The sequence below is a fragment of the Primulina eburnea genome, chromosome 10 (genome assembly GCF_022965805.1).
Source record: "Primulina eburnea isolate SZY01 chromosome 10, ASM2296580v1, whole genome shotgun sequence".
Taxonomy (NCBI): Eukaryota; Viridiplantae; Streptophyta; class Magnoliopsida; order Lamiales; family Gesneriaceae; genus Primulina; species Primulina eburnea.
This window is the reverse complement of record NC_133110.1, coordinates 25,457,172-25,480,749: the sequence shown is the minus strand read 5'-3', so window position 1 is coordinate 25,480,749 and position 23,578 is coordinate 25,457,172.

Sequence of the window (23,578 nt, the reverse complement as noted above, 5' to 3'; positions counted from 1 at the left end):
CGTCTTCATTCGTTTCTGAATGATCTTCACTTTTTCGGTCATCTCACGAATCATATCAGGCCCTAACTCTGGTACCTCAGAGATATCATCCCAGTACAACAGAGATCTTCACTTCTTTCCGTATAAAGCTTCGAACGGTGCCATCTCAATGCTAGTCTGATAGCTGTTGTTGTATGAAAACTCACACAACGGCAATGAATCTTGCCAATTAGTAGCAAAGTCTAGTACTACAGCTCTCAGCATGTCCTCTAAAGTCTGGATAGTCCGCTCTGACTGTCCGTCCGTCTGAGGATGATAAGCAGTGCTTAGGTGTAAAGTCGTACCCAAAGCCTGCTGCAAGCTGTGCCAAAAGTGAGAAGTGAATCGTGGATCACGATCTGATACAATCGACTTCGGCACACCGTGCAATCTGACGACCTCTCTGACATATAATTCCGCCATCTGATCGTGTCGATATGTCATTCTGTATGGAATAAAGCACGCTGATTTGGTCAGTCTGTCTATCACTACCCAAATTGCGTCACAGCCCCGCGAAGATCGAGGTAACTTCGTCACGAAGTCCATGGAAATGTGGTCCCATTTCCATTCAGGAACAGACAAACTCTGAAGTAAACCTCCGGGCTTCTTTCTTTCTGCCTTCACCTGCTGGCAATTCAGGCATCTAGACACGAATTCTGCAATATCTGTCCTCATCTGTTTCCACCAGAATTGTGTCTTCAAATCATTGTACATCTTCCTGCCTCCAGGATGAATGCTGAACCGACTACAGTGTGCCTCTGACATGATCTGTCGTCTCAAATCTGAAATCTCTGGCACTACTAAGCGGTTATTCACATACAGAACATAATCTCTAACCTGATACTCTGATATATGACCAGCTCTGACCATATCAATCGATCTCTGCACGCTCGGATCAGTTCTCTGTGCTTCTTTGATCCTCGAAATCAGATCTGGCTCAATCTGAATCGCAGCAAGTCGCAGCGGTCTACTCTCTGTATCAAATGTCAATCCAGACAAGCAACAATCTTCTACTAAACTCGATACACCTATAGTCGACAAGGACAAAGAACATACCTTTCGACTTAAGGCGTCTGCCGCTGCATTCGACTTTCCTGGATGGTATTTGATCTCGCAATCAAAATCTTTCAGCAGATCAAGCCATCGTCGCTGCCTCATATTCAACTCTGACTGAGAAAAGAGATACTTCAGGCTCTTATGATCGGAATAGATCTCAAATTTCTCGCCATACAGATAATGACGCCAGATTTTGAGTGCAAAAACAATTGCCGCCAATTCAAGATCATGAATCGGATAACGAGTCTCGTGCGGCTTCAGCTGTCTAGAGGCGTATGCTATCACGTGCCCTCGCTGCATAAGAACACATCCTAACCCTCTGTGAGATGCGTCACAGTATACAACGAACTCACCTGTACCTGCAGGAATCGTCAAGACAGGCGCACTAGTCAGCCTCTTTTTCAGCTCTACAAAACTGGCTTCACAATCTTCGGACCACACAAATGGCATATTCTTCTGTGTCAACTGGGTGATAGGCTTCGCTATACTGGAGAAATCTCGGATAAAACGACGATAATACCCGGCTAGACCCATGAAACTGCGTATCTCAGGCACAGAAGTCGGTCTCGGCCAACTGATAACATCCTCAACTTTACTCGGATCTACCGCAATACCATCTCCAGATATAATATGCCCCAAGAAGACAACCTGTCGCAACCAGAATTCACACTTGGACAGTTTGGCATACAACTGCTCTTTTCTTAAAGTCTTCAATACGATCCTCAGATGATCTGCATGCTCAGTCAAACTCTTCGAATACACCAAAATATCATCAATGAAAACAATAACAAACTCATCTAAATAGCTCTGAAAAATACGGTTCATCAAACTCATGAAAACCGCTGGTGCATTCGTCAAACCGAAAGGCATAACAATAAACTCGTAATGCCCATACCTGGTACGGAATGCAGTCTTCGGAATATCAACGTCTCTAACTCGGAGCTGATGATACCCTGATCTCAAATCAATCTTCGAATATACCGAAGATCCCTGTAACTGATCAAACAGATCGTCGATGCGAGGCAAAGGATACTTGTTCTTCACTGTTGCCTTATTCAGCTGCCTATAATCAATACACAGTCGCATCGAACCATCTTTCTTTCTAACGAAAAGCACCGGAGCACCCCAAGGTGATACACTGGGTCTGATATATCCCTTGGACAGAAGATCTTCCAACTGTGCTTTCAACTCTTTCAATTCAACAGGCGCCATCCTATACGGAGCTCTCGAAATAGGAACACTGTCTGGCACAAGATCTATGCTAAAATCTACCTCTCGAACCGGGGGCAACCCTGGAATCTCATCAGGAAAAATATCTGCAAACTCGCAAACCACTGGCAGATCTGCCAATGCTGGGCTCGACTTCAGTAGGTCTACTGAATATACGAGAAAGCCCTCTGCTCCTCTCTGAAGCAATCTACTCATAGTCAGAGCAGATACTAAGGGAATCCGAGATCTGGAACCCTTGCCGTAGAATTTCCACTCATCTGTCATCTCGGGTCTGAATCTGACAATCTTGTGGAAACAATCTACAGTGGCCCTGTACTTGGTCAACATGTCTATGCCAACTATACAATCAAAATCAGCTAAACCAAGTACTACACAATCAAGATCAATCTCATGCCCCTCAAACTGAAGCATACAGTGTCTAACAGTAGTCACAGATATCAAACCACTTCCCAACGGAGAAGCTATAGACACTACTGTCGACAACGACTCAACAGGCAATGAATGTCTCAATGCAAAATGTTCAGATATAAATGTATGAGATGCCCCTGTGTCAATCAACACATATGCAGGATAACCGCAAACAAAACAGTTACCTGCAATGACGTTATCTGGCGCCTCGCCTGCTCCTCTGTCAGGGCAAAAACACGTGCCTGCTGTCAGGGAGGCTGACTCACCGTCTGACTACCTCCTGGTCTCTGCTGAGTCTGTGTGGAGGGTGGCTGGAAGGAGTGTACAGAAGATGCCTGTCTCTCCATCTGGGGCGTTGGTGCTGATGATCCTGTGCTCTGGAATCGTTGTGCACCTCTCTGGGGACAAACTCTAGCGAAGTGTCCCTGTTGCCTACAGATGTTGCAGCGTCCCATAACTCCTTGACACTGCTCCGTCGCATGTCGTCCTCCACACGCGCTACAATACACGCCACTGTAATCTGAACCCTGACCTCTCTGTCGAGATCCACTCGAACTCGATGAACTGCTTCCGTAATTCTTAAACTGTCTGCCCTTAGCCTTCAGAAATTCCTTCTTGCCACTACCACTAGATCCACTATCGAAACGAGGAGGAGGTGGTGGAAACTGTACGGTAGTAGGCTGTGGCGGTCTCTGCCCCTGAACACCGTAGGAAGCCCCTCGCTGCCTGATCAAGCCAGCCTCGGCTCCCTTCGCTCGGTTCAGTGCCTCTGAAAAAGTACTAGGCCGGCCCGTGTTCACAGGGTAAAGACATCGGGATTCAATCCGTTGATGAACTGATCGGCCACTGCCTCATCGTTCCCTGCCACATGAGGTGCAAATCGTAGCAATGCAGAAAATTTAGCCACATACTCCTCGATGTTCCACTGTCCCTGCCTCAGATTCGCAAATTCAGCTCCTTTATCTTTCCGGAAGGAGACGGGGAAGAAGCGCTGATAGAACTCATCCTTGAAGACTTTCCACGTAATGTCAATGCCTCGGTGCTCCAAGGCTCTCTTCGTAGTCAACCACCAGCTCTTGGCAACCTCCTGCATCTGATGCCCTATCAGTTTCACACGTCGCTCATCAGTATATGCCAAAGACTCAAACAACATCTCGATATCATCAAGCCAACTCTCGCACTCTACTGCACTCTCTGTGCCCTTCAGGGTAGGCGGATGGAAAGACTGAAATCTCTTCAATAAGGTCTCCATCGGCGTAGCGGTGACATCCATCTGTGCACCGGATGTGCTACCCTGCTCTGGCTGTGGTATACGTCTAGGCGGCATAAATCTGATTATCACACTGATTAGTACACAATTAATATCATCTGTCTCAGCCCTCCTCTGATCATAGACTCTGATCGAGAATCGGTTCTGATTCAGGCTTGAAATGCTGTAAATCAATTCATATAATACAACACAACATATAATAGGGAAAGCAATAATCATGCTAGCATCTCAAAAGCAAGGAAGATGACTCGATCTACCCCGCTCATTCTATTCTATCTCAGTCTACAGAACCTACTGCTCTGATACCACCTGTTGTGGGGACCCGGGCTCTAACTCTATTCTTTTGGGATTTAATTGGATCTTTGTTCGAAAATGTGGGTCAAAATTTTGCTTTTAACATTAATTTAAATGTATAACTAAAGCATATCATGTCTTGATATTAAATAAACAACATAATATACATACATGTCTGTTTGGTAAAATCATACGCTAGTGTTCAAATCCCAACTACAACATAAGTAGTACAAGTCAAAAGGAAAACACTAGAAATCTGCAACGCCCGTGATCTCCACGCTATCGTCAATCTCTCATCTAGCTCGAGACCCAGATCCTGCCCCACCTGTTGCCATGCACACATACAGACACGACAACAGTCGGATAACTCCGGTGAGAACATATCCCAGTATAAAACATGGATACATGCAATGTCATAATCATGTACAAAAGCATAGAATATATCAAGTAACATGAATAAAATCTAAACATGTAGAAGAATAAAAATCTGTATTCAACATTTAAATCTTGACTCGACTCATTTCTAATCTAGGGATCCCGGTGTGAATAAGACGGTCTGTTACCTACCCAACCACTCGGGGCAACGGTAAGTCTTATTCCTAGACTTCGGTCAACTCTGTATCGAGGGTCTACACATATAGCAAATCTGCTCCTATGCGTCGATACACCGAAACGTCTAGTTTTGGCAAGTCTGCCAATATCTCCTATCTCAGGACTCGAATCTAAATCAATAAACAAAACATTACATAATCAAATGTAATAACAATATAGTATGTGATTTAGGGAAACTCGTATCAAATCTGAATCGAGTTGTGCAATCCCGTGACCACATGAGTTATACCTTTCTTGTCGCACTGTCTATCGAGATCTCGAATCAAATGTCAAACCTGTCACTTCAAATCTGAAATGGCAATATAGATGCACCTTCTATCAATATAGAACACAACCAACTCATATAAAAACAATACTTGATTTCAATACAGTTGAACGGCATAACGGCGTAGTCTCGTGATACCGATAACTCAATAATATCATGCTAATTCCAAATCAACTCCCAATATCATCAACACAACAATACATACACTGAAATCTGCATAATCTTCCCATAACACATGCTGAAATCGAAACAATAGCATATGGTCTCCAAATTTCGATTCGGTAACGAATAAATCATGCTCAACATATCAAGAACACATATTCAAACTCAAATCTGAATTTCCCCAACACATACATATCGAAACATGCTGGAAATAAACAATACTTACATCCTTTGATAGCCCTTGACGAGGTGAGTTCAAAACCTAAGTCGGATCTAAAATCGAATAACCGGAAATAGCAAAAATCTCAAGTGCAAAGATCAAAAGGCATGAGTTCTCTCTTCAAGGATGCTCTCGGTTCTTGTTCTGAATATGTTACTGAAATGAAGACACATATCATATGTTGCATGCAAAGAGACGAGTGTTCATGTTTGTCACATGACACGCACGACCGCGGGTGCGGCAGCATAAGAGCGCGGGTGCGCTATGCTCTCGGCAGCCCCATGATTTTCCAAAATTCGATGACCGCGGGTTCGGTCATGTTATTACCGCGGGTGCGGTGACTGTTCGCACAATTTCACCAATTCTCTATCAAGGCACCGCGGGTGCGGTCCTTCTTGTACCGCGGTGCGGTGGGGCTTCGGCCCTGCTGCTCAAAATTTCATAATTCATGCATTCTTATCTCTACAATTCCCACATCAATAATACCGATAATTCTCGAACCTTACAAATTGTACTCAAAATCTGCATATTTAGCTCTAAACATGCTATAAAAATCGTAACAATTACATACAACATCCGTTCTTCGATCCGGTAGCGTTTCTACAATGGCTATATTCTTAAGAACATCTAATAGCAATCACATCTTAATTTCTCCAACACATAAAATCTGAATCATGTTGGAATTCAAAGATACTTACATCCTCTTAAAGCCTTTGATGAGAGGAACAAGAATCTCCACTTGTATCAAAGTTTGGATGTGTAAATCTTGTAAAATCAAAGTTCTAAAATGATTGAAGCTTGAGTAATTGCTCTGGAGTTTCCCTCGGTTCTTGCTGATAGTGAAGAATGAATAACACATTCCTTTATATACTTTGCATGGCCAAGCACACATGGCTTGTTCTTTGGAGTACACGTCTCGCGCATATGCGCGGCATTACTCGCGCATGTGCGTGAGACCTACGGTCTCAACAATTCAACACCTCGCGCATATGCGCCATTCTTTTCGCGCATATGCGCCCAAGCTTCTGGACGGACCGCGCAAATGCGCGACTAAACTCGCGCATGTGCGCCACAGCTGCTGGAGGTGTCGCGCATATGCGCCGCTTCTTTCCGCGCATGTGCGCCCATGTTACTGTAAATGTCACGCATATGCGCCACTCTTTCCGCGCATATGCGCCACTGCTACTGGAATTGTCGCGCATATGCGCCACTTATCTTCGCGCATATGCGCCAACTGTTCTGTCCAATTTTTAAGATTTTCTCCTCTTATCCAATTATTTCTTATTCTAATCTCACTAAACACTCCTCATTATATATATATATACATACTCATATATTCCGAGTATTATGTCGATGAGAACTATTAATCTCGAGCCTTACAAAAGTTCTATTCACAACTTCAGTTTGTCCATCCGTTTGAGGATGACAAGTAGTAGAAAACAACAATTTTGTGCCAAGTTTAGCCCATAAAGTCTTCCAAAAGTAACTCAAGAATTTAACATCGCGACGAGAAATAATAGTCCTAGGTATGCCATGCAACCTAACGACTTATCTAAAGAACAAATCCGCAATGTTTGAAGCATCATCGGTTTTATGACAAGCTATAAAATGTGCCATCTTAGAGAATATATCCACAACAACAAAAATAGAATTCCTCCCCTTCTTAGTCCTAGGCAACCCCAAAATAAAGTCCATAGAAATGTCAACCAAGTTCTTTTTAAGAATTGCACGCAAAAGTGTTCCCAAAGTTCTATTGACAACTTCAGTTTGTCCATCCGTTTGAGGATGACAAGAAGTAGAAAACAACAATTTTGTGTCAAGTTTAGCCCATAAAGTCTTCCAAAAGTAACTCAAGAATTTAACATCGCGACGAGAAACAATAGTCCTAGGCATGCCATGCAACCTAACGACTTCTCTAAAGAACAAATCCGCAATGTTTGAAGCATCATCGGTTTTATGACAAGCTATAAAATGTGTCATCTTAGAGAATCTATCCACAACAAAAAAAATAGAATCCCTCCCCCTCTTACTCCTAGGCAACCCCAAAATAAAGTCCATAGAAATGTCGATCCAAGTTCTTTTGAAGAATAGCACGCAAAATGTTCCCAAAGTTCTATTCACAACTTCAGTTTGTCCATCCGTTTAAGAATGACAAGTAGTAGAAAACAACAATTTTGTGCCAAATTTAGCCCATTAAGTCTTCCAAAAGTAACTCAAGAATTTAACATCGCGACGAGAAACAATAGTCCTAGGCATGCCATGCAACCTAACGACTTCTCTAAAGAACAAATACGCAATGTTTGAAGTCTCATCGGTTTTATGACAAGCTATAAAATGTGCCATCTTAGAGAATCTATCCACAACAACAAAAATAGAATACCTCCCCTTCTTAGTCCTAGTCAACCCCAAGATAAAGTCCATAGAAATGTCAATCCAAGTTCGTTTTAAGAATAGCACGCAAAAGTGTTCCCAAAGTTCTGTTGACAACTTCAGTTTGTCCATCCGTTTGAGGATGACAGGTAGTAGAAAACAACAATTTTGTGCCAAGTTTAGCCCATAAAGTATTCCAAAAGTAACTCAAGAATTTAACATCGCGACGAAAAACAATAGTCCTAGGCATTCCATGCAACCTAACGACTTCTCTAAAAAACAAATCCGCAATGTTTGAAGCATCATCGGTTTTATTACAAGCTATAAAATGTGCCATCTTAGAGAATCTATCCATAACAACAAAAATAGAATCCCTCCCCTTCTTTAGTCCAAGGCAACCCCAAAATAAAGTCCATAGAAATGTCAATCCAAGTTCTTTTTAAGAATTGAACGCAAAAGTGTTCCCAAAGTTCAATTGACAACTTCAGTTTGTCCATCCGTTTGAGGATGACAAGTTGTAGAAAACAACAATTTTGTGCCAAGTTTAGCCCATAAAGTATTCCAAAAATAACTCAAGAATTTAACATCGCGACGAGAAACAATAGTCCTAGGCATGCCATGCAACCTAACGACTTCTCTAAAGAACAAATCCGCAATGTTTGAAGTCTCATCGGTTTTATGACAAGCTATAAAATGTGCCATGTTAGAGAATCTATCCACAACAACAAAAATAGAATCCCTCTCCTTCTTAGTCCTAGGCAACCCCAAAATAAAGTCCATAGAAATGTCAATCCAAGTTCATTTTAAGAATAGCACGAAAAAGTGTTCTCAAAGTTCTATTCACAACTTCAGTTTGTCCATCCGTTTGAGGATGACAAGTAGTAGAAAACAACAATTTTGTGCCAAGTTTTGCCCATAAAGTCTTCCAAAAGTAACTCAAGAATTTAACATCGCGACGAGAAACAATAGTCCTAGGCATGCCATGCAACCTAACGACTTCTCTAAAGAACAAATCCGCAATGTTTGAAGCCTCATCGGTTTTATGACAAGCTATAAAATGTGCCATCTTAGAGAATCTATCCACAACATCAAAAATAGAATCCCTCCCCTTCTTAGTCCTAGTCAACCCCAAAATAAAGTCCATAGAAATGTCAATCCAAGTTCGTTTTAAGAATAGCACGCAAAAGTATTCCCAAAGTTCTATTGACAACTTCAGTTTGTCCATCCGTTTGAGGATGACAAGTTGAAAACAACAATTTTGTGCCAAGTTTAGCCCATAAAGTATTCCAAAAGTAACTCAAGAATTTAACATCGCGATGAGAAACAATAGTCCTAGGCATTCCATGCAACCTAAAGACTTCTCTAAAGAACAAATCCGCAATGTTTGAAGCATCATCGGTTTTATTACAAGCTATAAAATGTGCCATCTTAGAGAATCTATCCACAACAACAAAAATAGAATCCCTCCCCTTCTTTAGTCCAAGGCAACCCCAAAATAAAGTCCATAGAAATGTCAATCCAAGTTCTTTTTAAGAATTGAACGCAAAAGTGTTCCCAAAGTTCAATTGACAACTTCAGTTTTTCCATCCGTTTGAGGATGACAAGTTGTAGAAAACAACAATTTTGTGCCAAGTTTAGCCCATAAAGTATTACAAAAGTAACTCAAGAATTTAACATCGTGACGAGAAACAATAGTCCTAGGCATGCCATGCAACCTAACGACTTCTCTAAAGAACAAATCCGCAATGTTTGAAGCATCATCGGTTTTAAGACAAGCTATAAAATGTGCCATCTTAGAGAATCTATCCACAACAAAAAAAATAGAATCCCTCCCACTCTTACTCCTAGGCAACCCCAAAATAAAGTCCATAGAAATGTCGATCCAAGTTCTTTTTAAAAATAGCACGCAAAATGTTCCCAAAGTACTATTGACAACTTCAGTTTGTCCATCCGTTTGAGGATGACAAGTATTAGAAAACAACAATTTTGTGCCAAATTTAGCCCATAAAGTCTTCCAAAAGTAACTCAAGAATTTAACATCGCGACGAGAAACAATAGTCCTAGGCATGCCATGCAACCTAACGACTTCTCTAAAGAACAAATCCGCAATGTTTGAAGTCTCATCGGTTTTATGACAAGCTATAAAATGTGCCATCTTAGAGAATCTATCCACAACAACAAAAATAGAATACCTCCCATTCTTAGTCCTAGTCAACCCCAAAATAAAGTCCATAGAAATGTCAATCCAAGTTCGTTTTAAGAATAGCACGCAAAAGTGTTCCCAAAGTTCTATTGACAACTTCAGTTTGTCCATACGTTTGAGGATGACAAGTAGTAGAAAACAACAATTTTGTGCCAAGTTTAGCCCCTAAAGTATTCCAAAAGTAACTCAAGAATTTAACATCGCGACGAGAAACAATAGTCCTAGGCATTCCATGCAACCTAACGACTTCTCTAAAAAACAAATCCGCAATGTTTGAAGCATCATCGGTTTTATTACAAGCTATAAAATGTGCCATCTTAGAGAATCTATCCACAACAACAAAAATAGAATCCCTCCCCTTCTTTAGTCCAAGGCAACCCCAAAATAAAGTCCATAGAAATGTCAATCCAAGTTCTTTTTAAGAATTGAACGCAAAAGTGTTCCCAAAGTTCTATTGACAACTTCAGTTTGTCCATCCGTTTGAGGATGACAAGTTGTAGAAAACAACAATTTTGTGCCAAGTTTAGCCCATAAAGTATTCCAAAAGTAACTCAAGAATTTAACATCGCGACGAGAAACAATAGTCCTAGGCATGCCATGCAACCTAACGACTTCTCTAAAGAACAAATCCGCAATGTTTGAAGTCTCATCGGTTTTATGACAAGCTATAAAATGTGCCATGTTAGAGAATCTTTCCACAACAACAAAAATAGAATCCCTCTCCTTCTTAGTCCTAGGCAACCCCAAAATAAAGTCCATAGAAATGTCAATCCAAGTTCATTTTTAGAATAGCACGAAAAAGTGTTCTCAAAGTTCTATTCACAACTTCAGTTTGTCCATCCGTTTGAGGATGACAAGTAGTAGAAAACAACAATTTTGTGCCAAGTTTAGCCCATAAAGTCTTCCAAAAGTAACTCAAGAATTTAACATCGCGACGAGAAACAATAGTCCTAGGCATGCCATGCAACCTAACGACTTCTCTAAAGAACAAATCCGCAATGTTTGAAGCCTCATCGGTTTTATGACAAGCTATAAAATGTGCCATCTTAGAGAATCTATCCACAACAAAAAAAATAGAATCCCTCCCCTTCTTAGTCCTAGTCAACCCCAAAATAAAGTCCATAGAAATGTCAATCCAAGTTCGTTTTAAGAATAGCACGCAAAAGTGTTCCCAAAGTTCTATTGACAATTTCAGTTTGTCCATCCGTTTGAGGATGACAAGTTGAAAACAACAATTTTGTGCCAAGTTTAGCCCATAAAGTATTCCAAAAGTAACTCAAGAATTTAACATCGCGACGAGAAACAATAGTCCTAGGCATGCCATGCAACCTAACGACTTCTCTAAAGAACAAATCCGCAATGTTTGAAGCATCATCGGTTTTATGACAAGCTATAAAATGTGCCATCTTAGAGAATCTATCCTCAACAACAAAAATAGAATCCCTCCCCTTCTTAGTCCTAGGCAACCCCAAAATAAAGTCCATAGAAATGTCAATCCAAGTTCATTTTAAGAATAGCACGAAAAAGTGTTCCGAAAGTTCTATTCACAACTTCAGTTTGTCCATCCGTTTGAGGATGACAAGTAGTAGAAAACAACAATTTTGTGCCAAGTTTAGCCCATAAAGTCTTCCAAAAGTAACTCAAGAATTTAACATCGCGACGAAAAATAATAGTCCTAGGCATGCCATGCAACCTAACGACTTCTCTAAAGAACAAATCTGCAATGTTTGAAACATCATCGGTTTTATGACAAGCTATAAAATGTGCCATCTTAGAGAATCTATCCACAACAACAAAAATAGAATTCCTCCCCTTCTTAGTCCTAGGCAACCCCAAAATAAAGTCCATAGAAATGTCAATCCAAGTTCTTTTTAAGAATTGCACGCAAAAGTGTTCCCAAAGTTCTATTGACAACTTCAGTTTGTCCATCCGTTTGAGGATGACAAGAAGTAGAAAACAACAATTTTGTGTCAAGTTTAGCCCATAAAGTCTTCCAAAAGTAACTCAAGAATTTAACTTCGCGACGAGAAACAATAGTCCTAGGCATGCCATGCAACCTAACGACTTCTCTAAAGAACAAATCCGCAATGTTTGAAGCATCATCGGTTTTATGACAAGCTATAAAATGTGTCATCTTAGAGAATCTATCCACAACAAAAAAAATAGAATCCCTCCCCCTCTTACTCCTAGGCAACCCCAAAATAAAGTCCATAGAAATGTCGATCCAAGTTCTTTTTAAGAATAGCACGCTAAATGTTCCCAAAGTTCTATTGACAACTTCAGTTTGTCCATCCGTTTAAGGATGACAAGTAGTAGAAAACAACAATTTTGTGCCAAATTTAGCCCATAAAGTCTTCCAAAAGTAACTCAAGAATTTAACATCGCGACGAGAAACAATAGTCCTAGGCATGCCATGCAACCTAACGACTTCTCTAAAGAACAAATCCGCAATGTTTGAAGCATCACCGGTTTTATGACAAGCTACAAAATGTTCCATCTTAGAGAATCTATCCACAACAACAAAAATAGAATCCCTCCCCTTCTTAGTCCTAGGCAACCCCAAAATAAAGTCCATAGAAATGTCAATCCAAGTTTTTTTTAAGAATTGCACGCAAATGTGTTCCCAAATTTCTATTAACAACTTCAGTTTGTCCATCCGTTTGATGATGACAAGTTATAGAAAACAACAATTTTGTGCCAAGTTTAGCCCATAAAGTATTCCAAAAGTAACTCAAGAATTTAACATCGCGACGAGAAACAATAGTCCTAGGCATGCCATGCAACCTAACGACTTCTCTAAAGAACAAATCCGCAATGTTTGAAGTATCATCGGTTTTATGACAAGCTATAAAATGTGCCATGTTAGAGAATCTATCCACAACAACAAAAATAGAATCCCTCCCCTTCTTAGTCCTAGGCAACCCCAAAATAAAGTACACAGAAATGTCAATCCAAGTTCATTTTAAGAATAGCACGAAAAAGTGTTCCGAAAGTTCTATTCACAACTTCAGTTTGTCCATCCGTTTGAGGATGACAAGTAGTAGAAAACAACAATTTTCTGCCAAGTTTAGCCCATAAAGTCTTCCAAAAGTAACTCAAGAATTTAACAGCGCGACGAGAAATAATAGTCCTTGGCATGCCATGCAACCTAACGACTTCTCTAAAGAACAAATCCGCAATGTTTGAAGCATCATCGGTTTATGACAAGCTATAAAATGTGCCATCTTAGAGAATCTATCCACAACAACAAAAATAGAATTCCTCCCCTTCTTAGTCCTAGGCAACCCCAAAATAAAGTCCATAGAAATGTCAATCCAAGTTCTTTTTAAGAATTGCACGCAAAAGTGTTCCCAAAGTTCTATTGACAACTTCAGTTTGTCCATCCGTTTGAGGATGACAAAAAGTAGAAAACAACAATTTTGTGTCAAGTTTAGCCCATAAAGTCTTCCAAAAGTAACTCAAGAATTTAACATCACGACGAGAAACAATAGTCCTAGGCAAGCCATGCAACCTAACGACTTCTCTAAAGAACAAATCCGCAATGTTTGAAGCATCATCGGTTTTATGACAAGCTATAAAATGTGTCATCTTAGAGAATCTATCCACAACAAAAAAAAATAGAATCCCTCCCCCTCTTACTCCTAGGCAACCCCAAAATAAAGTCCATAGAAATGTCGATCCAAGATCTTTTTAAGAATAGCACGCAAAATGTTCCCAAAGTTCTATTGACAACTTCAGTTTGTCCATCCGTTTAAGGATGACAAGTAGTAGAAAACAACAATTTTGTGCCAAATTTAGCCCATAAAGTCTTCCAATAGTAACTCAAGAATTTAACATCGCGACGAGAAACAATAGTCCTAGGCATGCCATGCGACCTAACGACTTCTCTAAAGAACAAATCCGCAATGTTTGAAGTCTCATCGGTTTTATGACAAGCTATAAAATGTGTCATCTTAGAGAATCTATCCACAACAACAAAAATAGAATACCTCCCCTTCTTAGTCCTAGTCAACCCCAAAATAAAGTCCATAGAAATGTCAATCCAAGTTCGTTTTAAGAATAGCACGCAAAAGTGTTCCCAAAGTTCTATTTACAACTTCAGTTTGTCCATCCGTTTGAGGATGACAAGTAGTAGAAAACAACAATTTTTTGCCAAGTTTAGCCCATAAAGTATTCCAAAAGTAACTCAAGAATTTAACATCGCGACGAGAAACAATAGTCCTAGGCATTCCATGCAACCTAACGACTTCTCTAAAAAACAAATCCGCAATGTTTGAAGCATCATCGGTTTTATTACAAGCTATAAAATGTGCCATCTTAGAGAATCTATCCACAACAACAAAAATAGAATCCCTCCCCTTCTTTAGTCCAAGGCAACCCCAAAATAAAGTCATAGAAATGTCAATCCAAGTTCTTTTTAAGAATTGAACGCAAAAGTGTTCCCAAAGTTCTATTGACAACTTCAGTTTGTCCATCCGTTTGAGGATGACAAGTTGTAGAAAACAACAATTTTGTGCCAAGTTTAGCCCATAAAGTATTCCAATAGTAACTCAAGAATTTAACATCGCGAGGAGAAACAATAGTCCTAGACATGCCATGCAACCTAGCGACTTCTCTAAAGAACAAATCCGCAATGTTTGAAGCATCATCGGTTTTATGACAAGCTATAAAATGTGCCATCTTAGAGAATCTATCCACAACAACAAAAATAGAATCCCTCCCATTCTTTAGTCCAAGGCAACCCCAAAATAAAGTCCATAGAAATGTCAATCCAAGTTCTTTTTAAGAATTGAACGCAAAAGTGTTCCCAAAGTTCAATTGACAACTTCAATTTGTCCATCCGTTTGAGGATGACAAATTGTAGAAAACAACAATTTTGTGCCAAGTTTAGCCCATAAAGTATTACAAAAGTAACTCAAGAATTTAACATCGTGACGAGAAACAATAGTCCTAGGCATGTCATGCAACCTAACGACTTCTCTAAAGAACAAATCCGCAATGTTTGAAGCATCATCGGTTTTAAGACAAGCTATAAAATGTGCCATCTTAGAAAATCTATCCACAACAAAAAAAATAGAATCCCTCCCCCTCTTACTCCTAGGCAACCCTAAAATAAAGTCCATAGAAATGTCGATCCAAGTTCTTTTTAAAAATAGCACGCAAAATGTTCCCAAAGTTCTATTGACAACTTCAGTTTGTCCATCCGTTTGAGGATGACAAGTAGTAGAAAACAACAATTTTGTGCCAAATTAAGCCCATAAAGTCTTCCAAAAGTAACTCAAGAATTTAACATCGCGACGAGAAACAATAGTCCTAGGCATGCCATGCAACCTAACGACTTCTCTAAAGAACAAATCCGCAATGTTTGAAGCATCATCGGTTTTATGACAAGCTATAAAATGTGCCATCTTAGAGAATCTATCCACAACAACAAAAATAGAATCCCTCCCCTTCTTAGTCCTAGGCAACCCCAAAATAAAGTCCATAGAAATGTCAATCCAAGTTTTTTTTAAGAATTGCACGCAAATGTGTTCCCAAATTTCTATTAACAACTTCAGTTTGTCCATCCGTTTGATGATGACAAGTTGTAGAAAACAACAATTTTGTGCCAAGTTTAGCCCATAAAGTATTCCAAAAGTAACTCAAGAATTTAACATCGCGACGAGAAACAATAGTCCTAGGCATGCCATGCAACCTAACGACTTCTCTAAAGAACAAATCCGCAATGTTTGAAGCATCACCGGTTTTATGACAAGCTACAAAATGTTCCATCTTAGAGAATCTATCCACAACAACAAAAATAGAATCCCTCCCCTTCTTAGTCCTAGGCAACCCCAAAATAAAGTCCATAGAAATGTCAATCCAAGTTTTTTTTAAGAATTGCACGCAAATGTGTTCCCAAATTTCTATTAACAACTTCAGTTTGTCCATCCGTTTGATGATGACAAGTTGTAGAAAACAACAATTTTGTGCCAAGTTTAGCCCATAAAGTATTCCAAAAGTAACTCAAGAATTTAACATCGCGACGAGAAACAATAGTCCTAGGCATGCCATGCAACCTAACGACTTCTCTAAAGAACAAATCCGCAATGTTTGAAGTATCATCGGTTTTATGACAAGCTATAAAATGTGCCATGTTAGAGAATCTATCCACAACAACAAAAATAGAATCCCTCCCCTTCTTAGTCCTAGGCAACCCCAAAATAAAGTACATAGAAATGTCAATCCAAGTTCATTTTAAGAATAGCACGAAAAAGTGTTCCGAAAGTTCTATTCACAACTTCAGTTTGTCCATCCGTTTGAGGATGACAAGTAGTAGAAAACAACAATTTTCTGCCAAGTTTAGCCCATAAAGTCTTCCAAAAGTAACTCAAGAATTTAACAGCGCGACGAGAAATAATAGTCCTTGGCATGCCATGCAACCTAACGACTTCTCTAAAGAACAAATCCGCAATGTTTGAAGCATCATCGGTTTATGACAAGCTATAAAATGTGCCATCTTAGAGAATCTATCCACAACAACAAAAATAGAATTCCTCCCCTTCTTAGTCCTAGGCAACCCCAAAATAAAGTCCATAGAAATGTCAATCCAAGTTCTTTTTAAGAATTGCACGCAAAAGTGTTCCCAAAGTTCTATTGACAACTTCAGTTTGTCCATCCGTTTGAGGATGACAAAAAGTAGAAAACAACAATTTTGTGTCAAGTTTAGCCCATAAAGTCTTCCAAAAGTAACTCAAGAATTTAACATCACGACGAGAAACAATAGTCCTAGGCAAGCCATGCAACCTAACGACTTCTCTAAAGAACAAATCCGCAATGTTTGAAGCATCATCGGTTTTATGACAAGCTATAAAATGTGTCATCTTAGAGAATCTATCCACAACAAAAAAAAATAGAATCCCTCCCCCTCTTACTCCTAGGCAACCCCAAAATAAAGTCCATAGAAATGTCGATCCAAGATCTTTTTAAGAATAGCACGCAAAATGTTCCCAAAGTTCTATTGACAACTTCAGTTTGTCCATCCGTTTAAGGATGACAAGTAGTAGAAAACAACAATTTTGTGCCAAATTTAGCCCATAAAGTCTTCCAATAGTAACTCAAGAATTTAACATCGCGACGAGAAACAATAGTCCTAGGCATGCCATGCGACCTAACGACTTCTCTAAAGAACAAATCCGCAATGTTTGAAGTCTCATCGGTTTTATGACAAGCTATAAAATGTGTCATCTTAGAGAATCTATCCACAACAACAAAAATAGAATACCTCCCCTTCTTAGTCCTAGTCAACCCCAAAATAAAGTCCATAGAAATGTCAATCCAAGTTCGTTTTAAGAATAGCACGCAAAAGTGTTCCCAAAGTTCTATTTACAACTTCAGTTTGTCCATCCGTTTGAGGATGACAAGTAGTAGAAAACAACAATTTTTTGCCAAGTTTAGCCCATAAAGTATTCCAAAAGTAACTCAAGAATTTAACATCGCGACGAGAAACAATAGTCCTAGGCATTCCATGCAACCTAACGACTTCTCTAAAAAACAAATCCGCAATGTTTGAAGCATCATCGGTTTTATTACAAGCTATAAAATGTGCCATCTTAGAGAATCTATCCACAACAACAAAAATAGAATCCCTCCCCTTCTTTAGTCCAAGGCAACCCAAAATAAAGTCATAGAAATGTCAATCCAAGTTCTTTTTAAGAATTGAACGCAAAAGTGTTCCCAAAGTTCTATTGACAACTTCAGTTTGTCCATCCGTTTGAGGATGACAAGTTGTAGAAAACAACAATTTTGTGCCAAGTTTAGCCCATAAAGTATTCCAAAAGTAACTCAAGAATTTAACATCGCGAGGAGAAACAATAGTCCTAGACATGCCATGCAACCTAGCGACTTCTCTAAAGAACAAATCCGCAATGTTTGAAGCATCATCGGTTTTATGACAAGCTATAAAATGTGCCATCTTAGAGAATCTATCCACAACAACAAAAATAGAATCCCTCCCATTCTTTAGTCCAAGGCAACCCCAAAATAAAGTCCATAGAAATGTCAATCCAAGTTCTTTTTAAGAATTGAACGCAAAAGTGTTCCCAAAGTTCAATTGACAACTTCAATTTGTCCATCCGTTTGAGGATGACAAATTGTAGAAAACAACAATTTTGTGCCAAGTTTAGCCCATAAAGTATTACAAAAGTAACTCAAGAATTTAACATCGTGACGAGAAACAATAGTCCTAGGCATGTCATGCAACCTAACGACTTCTCTAAAGAACAAATCCGCAATGTTTGAAGCATCATCGGTTTTAAGACAAGCTATAAAATGTGCCATCTTAGAAAATCTATCCACAACAAAAAAAATAGAATCCCTCCCCCTCTTACTCCTAGGCAACCCTAAAATAAAGTCCATAGAAATGTCGATCCAAGTTCTTTTTAAAAATAGCACGCAAAATGTTCCCAAAGTTCTATTGACAACTTCAGTTTGTCCATCCGTTTGAGGATGACAAGTAGTAGAAAACAACAATTTTGTGCCAAATTAAGCCCATAAAGTCTTCCAAAAGTAACTCAAGAATTTAACATCGCGACGAGAAACAATAGTCCTAGGCATGCCATGCAACCTAACGACTTCTCTAAAGAACAAATCCGCAATGTTTGAAGCATCATCGGTTTTATGACAAGCTATAAAATGTGCCATCTTAGAGAATCTATCCACAACAACAAAAATAGAATCCCTCCCCTTCTTAGTCCTAGGCAACCCCAAAATAAAGTCCATAGAAATGTCAATCCAAGTTCTTTTTAAGAATTGCACGCAAAAGTGTTCCCAAAGTTCTATTGACAACTTCAGTTTGTCCATCCGTTTGATGATGACAAGTTGTAGAAAACAACAATTTTGTGCCAAGTTTAGCCCATAAAGTATTCCAAAAGTAACTCAAGAATTTAACATCGCGACGAGAAACAATAGTCCTAGGCATTCCATGCAACCTAACGACTTCTCTAAAAAACAAATCCGCAATGTTTGAAGCATCATCGGTTTTATTACAAGCTATAAAATGTGCCATCTTAGAGAATCTATCCACAACAACAAAAATAGAATCCCTCCCCTTCTTTAGTCCAAGGCAACCCCAAAATAAAGTCCATAGAAATGTCAATCCAAGTTCTTTTTAAGAATTGAACGCAAAAGTGTTCCCAAAGTTCTATTGACAACTTCAGTTTGTCCATCCGTTTGAGGATGACAAGTTGTAGAAAACAACAATTTTGTGCCAAGTTTAGCCCATAAAGTATTCCAAAAGTAACTCAAGAATTTAACATCACGAGGAGAAACAATAGTCCTAGACATGCCATGCAACATAGCGACTTCTCTAAAGAACAAATCCGCAATGTTTGAAGCATCATCGGTTTTATGACAAGCTATAAAATGTGCCATCTTAGAGAATATATCCACAACAACAAAAATAGAATCCCTCCCCTTCTTTGTCCTAGGCAACCCCAAAATAAAGTCCATAGAAATGTCAATCCAAGTTCTTTTTAATATTAGCACGCAAAGGTGTTCCCAAAGTTTTATTGACAACTTCAGTTTGTCCATCTTTTTGAGGATGACAAGTAGTAGAAAACAACAATTTGTGTCAAGTTTAGCCCATAAAGTCTTCCAAAAGTAACTCAAGAATTTAACATCGCGACGAGAAACAATAGTCGTAGGCATGCTATGCAACCTAACGACTTCTCTAAAGAACAAATCCGCAATGTTTGAAGCATCATCGGTTTTATGACAAGCTATAAAATGTGCCATGTTAGAGAATCTATCCACAACAACAAAAATAGAATCCCTCTCCTTCTTAGTCCTAGGCAACCCCAAAATAAAGTCCATAGAAATGTCAATCCAAGTTCATTTTAAGAATAGCACGAAAAAGTGTTCCGAAAGTTCTATTCACAACTTCAGTTTGTCCATCCGTTTGAGGATGACAAGTAGTAGAAAACAACAATTTTGTGCCAAGTTTAGCCCATAAAGTCTTCCAAAAGTAACTCAAAAATTTAACATCGCGACGAGAAATAATAGTCCTAGGCATGCCATGCAACCTAACGACTTCTCTAAAGAACAAATCTGCAATGTTTGAAGCATCATCGGTTTTATGACAAGCTATAAAATGTGCCATCTTAGAGAATCTATCCACAACAACAAAAATAGAATCCCTCCCCTTCTTAGTCCTAGGCAACCCCAAAATAAAGTCCATAGAAATGTCAATCCAAGTTCTTTTTCGGAATAGCACGCAAAGGTGTTCCCAAAGTTCTATTGACAACTTCAGTTTGTCCATCCGTTTAAGGATGACAAGTAGTAGAAAATAACAATTTTGTGCCAAATTTAGCCCATAAAGTCTTCCAAAAGTAACTCAAGAATTTAACATCGCGACGAGAAAAAATAGTCCTAGGCATGCCATGCAACCTAACGACTTCTCTAAAGAACAAATCCGCAATGTTTGAAGCATCACCGGTTTTATGACAAGCTACAAAATGTTCCATCTTAGAGAATCTATCCACAACAACAAAAATAGAATCCCTCCCCTTCTTAGTCCTAGGCAACCCCAAAATAAAGTCCATAGAAATGTCAATCCAAGTTCGTTTTAAGAATAGCACGCAAAAGTGTTCCCAAAGTTCTATTGACAACTTCAGTTTGTCCATCCGTTTGAGGATGACAAGTTGAAAACAACAATTTTGTGCCAAGTTTAGCCCATAAAGTAATCCAAAAGTAACTCAAGAATTTAACATCGCGACGAGAAACAATAGTCCTAGGCATGCCATGCAACCTAACGACTTCTCTAAAGAACAAATCCGCAATGTTTGAAGCATCATCGGTTTTATGACAAGCTATAAAATGTGCCATCTTAGAGAATCTATCCACAACAACAAAAATAGAATCCCTCCCCTTCTTAGTCCTAGGCAACCCCAAAATAAAGTCCATAGAAATGTCAATCCAAGTTCTTTTTAAGAATTGCACGCAAAGGTGTTCCCAAAGTTCTATTGACAACTTCAGTTTGTCCATCTGTTTGAGGATGACAAGTTGTAGAAAAAAACAATTTTGTGCCAAGTTTAGCCCCTAAAGTCTTCCAAAAGTAACTCAAGAATTTAACATCGCGATGAGAAACAATAGTCCTAGGCATGCCATGCAACCTAACGACTTCTCTAAAGAACAAATCTGCAATGTTTGAAGCCTCATCGGTTTTATGACAAGCTATAAAATGAGCCATCTTAGAGAATCTATCCACAACAAAAAAAATAGAATCCCTCCCCTTCTTAGTCCTAGTCAACCCCAAAATAAAGTCCATAGAAATGTCAATCCAAGTTCGTTTTAAGAATAGCACGCAAAAGTGTTCCCAAAGTTCTATTGACAACTTCAGTTTGTCCATCCGTTTGAGGATGACAAGTTGAAAACAACAATTTTGTGCCAAGTTTAGCCCATAAAGTATTCCAAAAGTAACTCAAGAATTTAACATCGCGACGAGAAACAATAGTCCTAGGCATGCCATGCAACCTAACGACTTCTCTAAAGAACAAATCCGCAATGTTTGAAGCATCATCAGTTTTATGACAAGCTATAAAATGTGCCATCTTAGAGAATCTATCCACAACAACAAAAATAGAATCCCTCCCCTTCTTAGTCCTAGGCAACCCCAAAATAAAGTCCATAGAAATGTCAATCCAAGTTCTTTTTAAGAATTGCACGCAAAGGTGTTCCCAAAGTTCTATTGACAACTTCAGTTTGTCCATCTGTTTGAGGATGACAAGTTGTAGAAAACAACAATTTTGTGCCAAGTTTAGCCCCTAAAGTCTTCCAAAAGTAACTCAAGAATTTAACATCGCGACGAGAAACAATAGTCCTAGGCATGCTATGCAACCTAACGACTTCTCTAAAGAACAAATCCGCAATGTTTGAAGCATCATCGGTTTTATGACAAGCTATAAAATGTTCCATCTTAGAGAATCTATCCACAACAACAAAAATAGAATCTCTCCCCTTCTTAGTCCTAGGCAACCCCAAAATAAACTCCATAGAAATGTCAATCCAAGTTCTTTTTAAGAATTGCACGCAAATGTGTTCCCAAAGTTCTATTAACAACTTCAGTTTGTCCATCCGTTTGATGATGAAAAGTTGTAGAAAACAACAATTTTGTGCCAAGTTTAGCCCATAAAGTATTCCAAAAGTAACTCAAGAATTTAACATCGCGACGAGAAATAATAGTCCTAGGCATGCCATGCAACCTAACGACTTCTCTAAAGAACAAATCCGCAATGTTTGAAGTATCATCGGTTTTATGACAAGCTATAAAATGTGCCATGTTAGAGAATCTATCCACAACAACAAAAATAGAATCCCTCCCCTTCTTAGTCCTAGGCAACCCCAAAATAAAGTCCATAGAAATGTCAATCCAAGTTCATTTTAAGAATAGCACGAAAAAGTGTTCCGAAAGTTCTATTCACAACTTCAGTTTGTCCATCCGTTTGAGGATGACAAGTAGTAGAAAACAACAATTTTGTGCCAAGTTTAGCCCATAAAGTCTTCCAAAAGTAACTCAAGAATTTAACATCGCGACGAGAAATAATAGTCCTAGGCATGCCATGCAACCTAACGACTTCTCTAAAGAACAAATCTGCAATGTTTGAAGCATCATTGGTTTTATGACAAGCTATAAAATGTGCCATCTTAGAGAATCTATCCACAACAACAAAAATAGAATTCCTCCCCTTCTTAGTCCTAGGCAACCCCAAAATAAAGTCCATAGAAATGTCAATCCAAGTTCTTTTTAAGAATTGCACGCAAAAGTGTTCCCAAAGTTCTATTGACAACTTCAGTTTGTCCATCCGTTTGAGGATGACAAGAAGTAGAAAACAACAATTTTGTGTCAAGTTTAGCCCATAAAGTCTTCCAAAAGTAACTCAAGAATTTAACTTCGCGACGAGAAACAATAGTCCTAGGCATGCCATGCAACCTAACGACTTCTCTAAAGAACAAATCCGCAATGTTTGAAGCATCATCGGTTTTATGACAAGCTATAAAATGTGTCATCTTAGAGAATCTATCCACAACAAAAAAAATAGAATCCCTCCCCCTCTTACTCCTAGGCAACCCCAAAATAAAGTCCATAGAAATGTCGATCCAAGTTCCTTTTAAGAATAGCACGCTAAATGTTCTCAAAGTTCTATTGATAACTTCAGTTTGTCCATCCGTTTAAGGATGACAAGTAGTAGAAAACAACAATTTTGTGCCAAATTTAGCCCATAAAGTCTTCCAAAAGTAACTCAAGAATTTAACATCGCGACGAGAAACAATAGTCCTAGGCATGCCATGCAACCTAACGACTTCTCTAAAGAACAAATCCGCAATGTTTGAAGCATCACCGGTTTTATGACAAGCTACAAAATGTTCCATCTTAGAGAATCTATCCACAACAACAAAAATAGAATCCCTCCCCTTCTTAGTCCTAGGCAACCC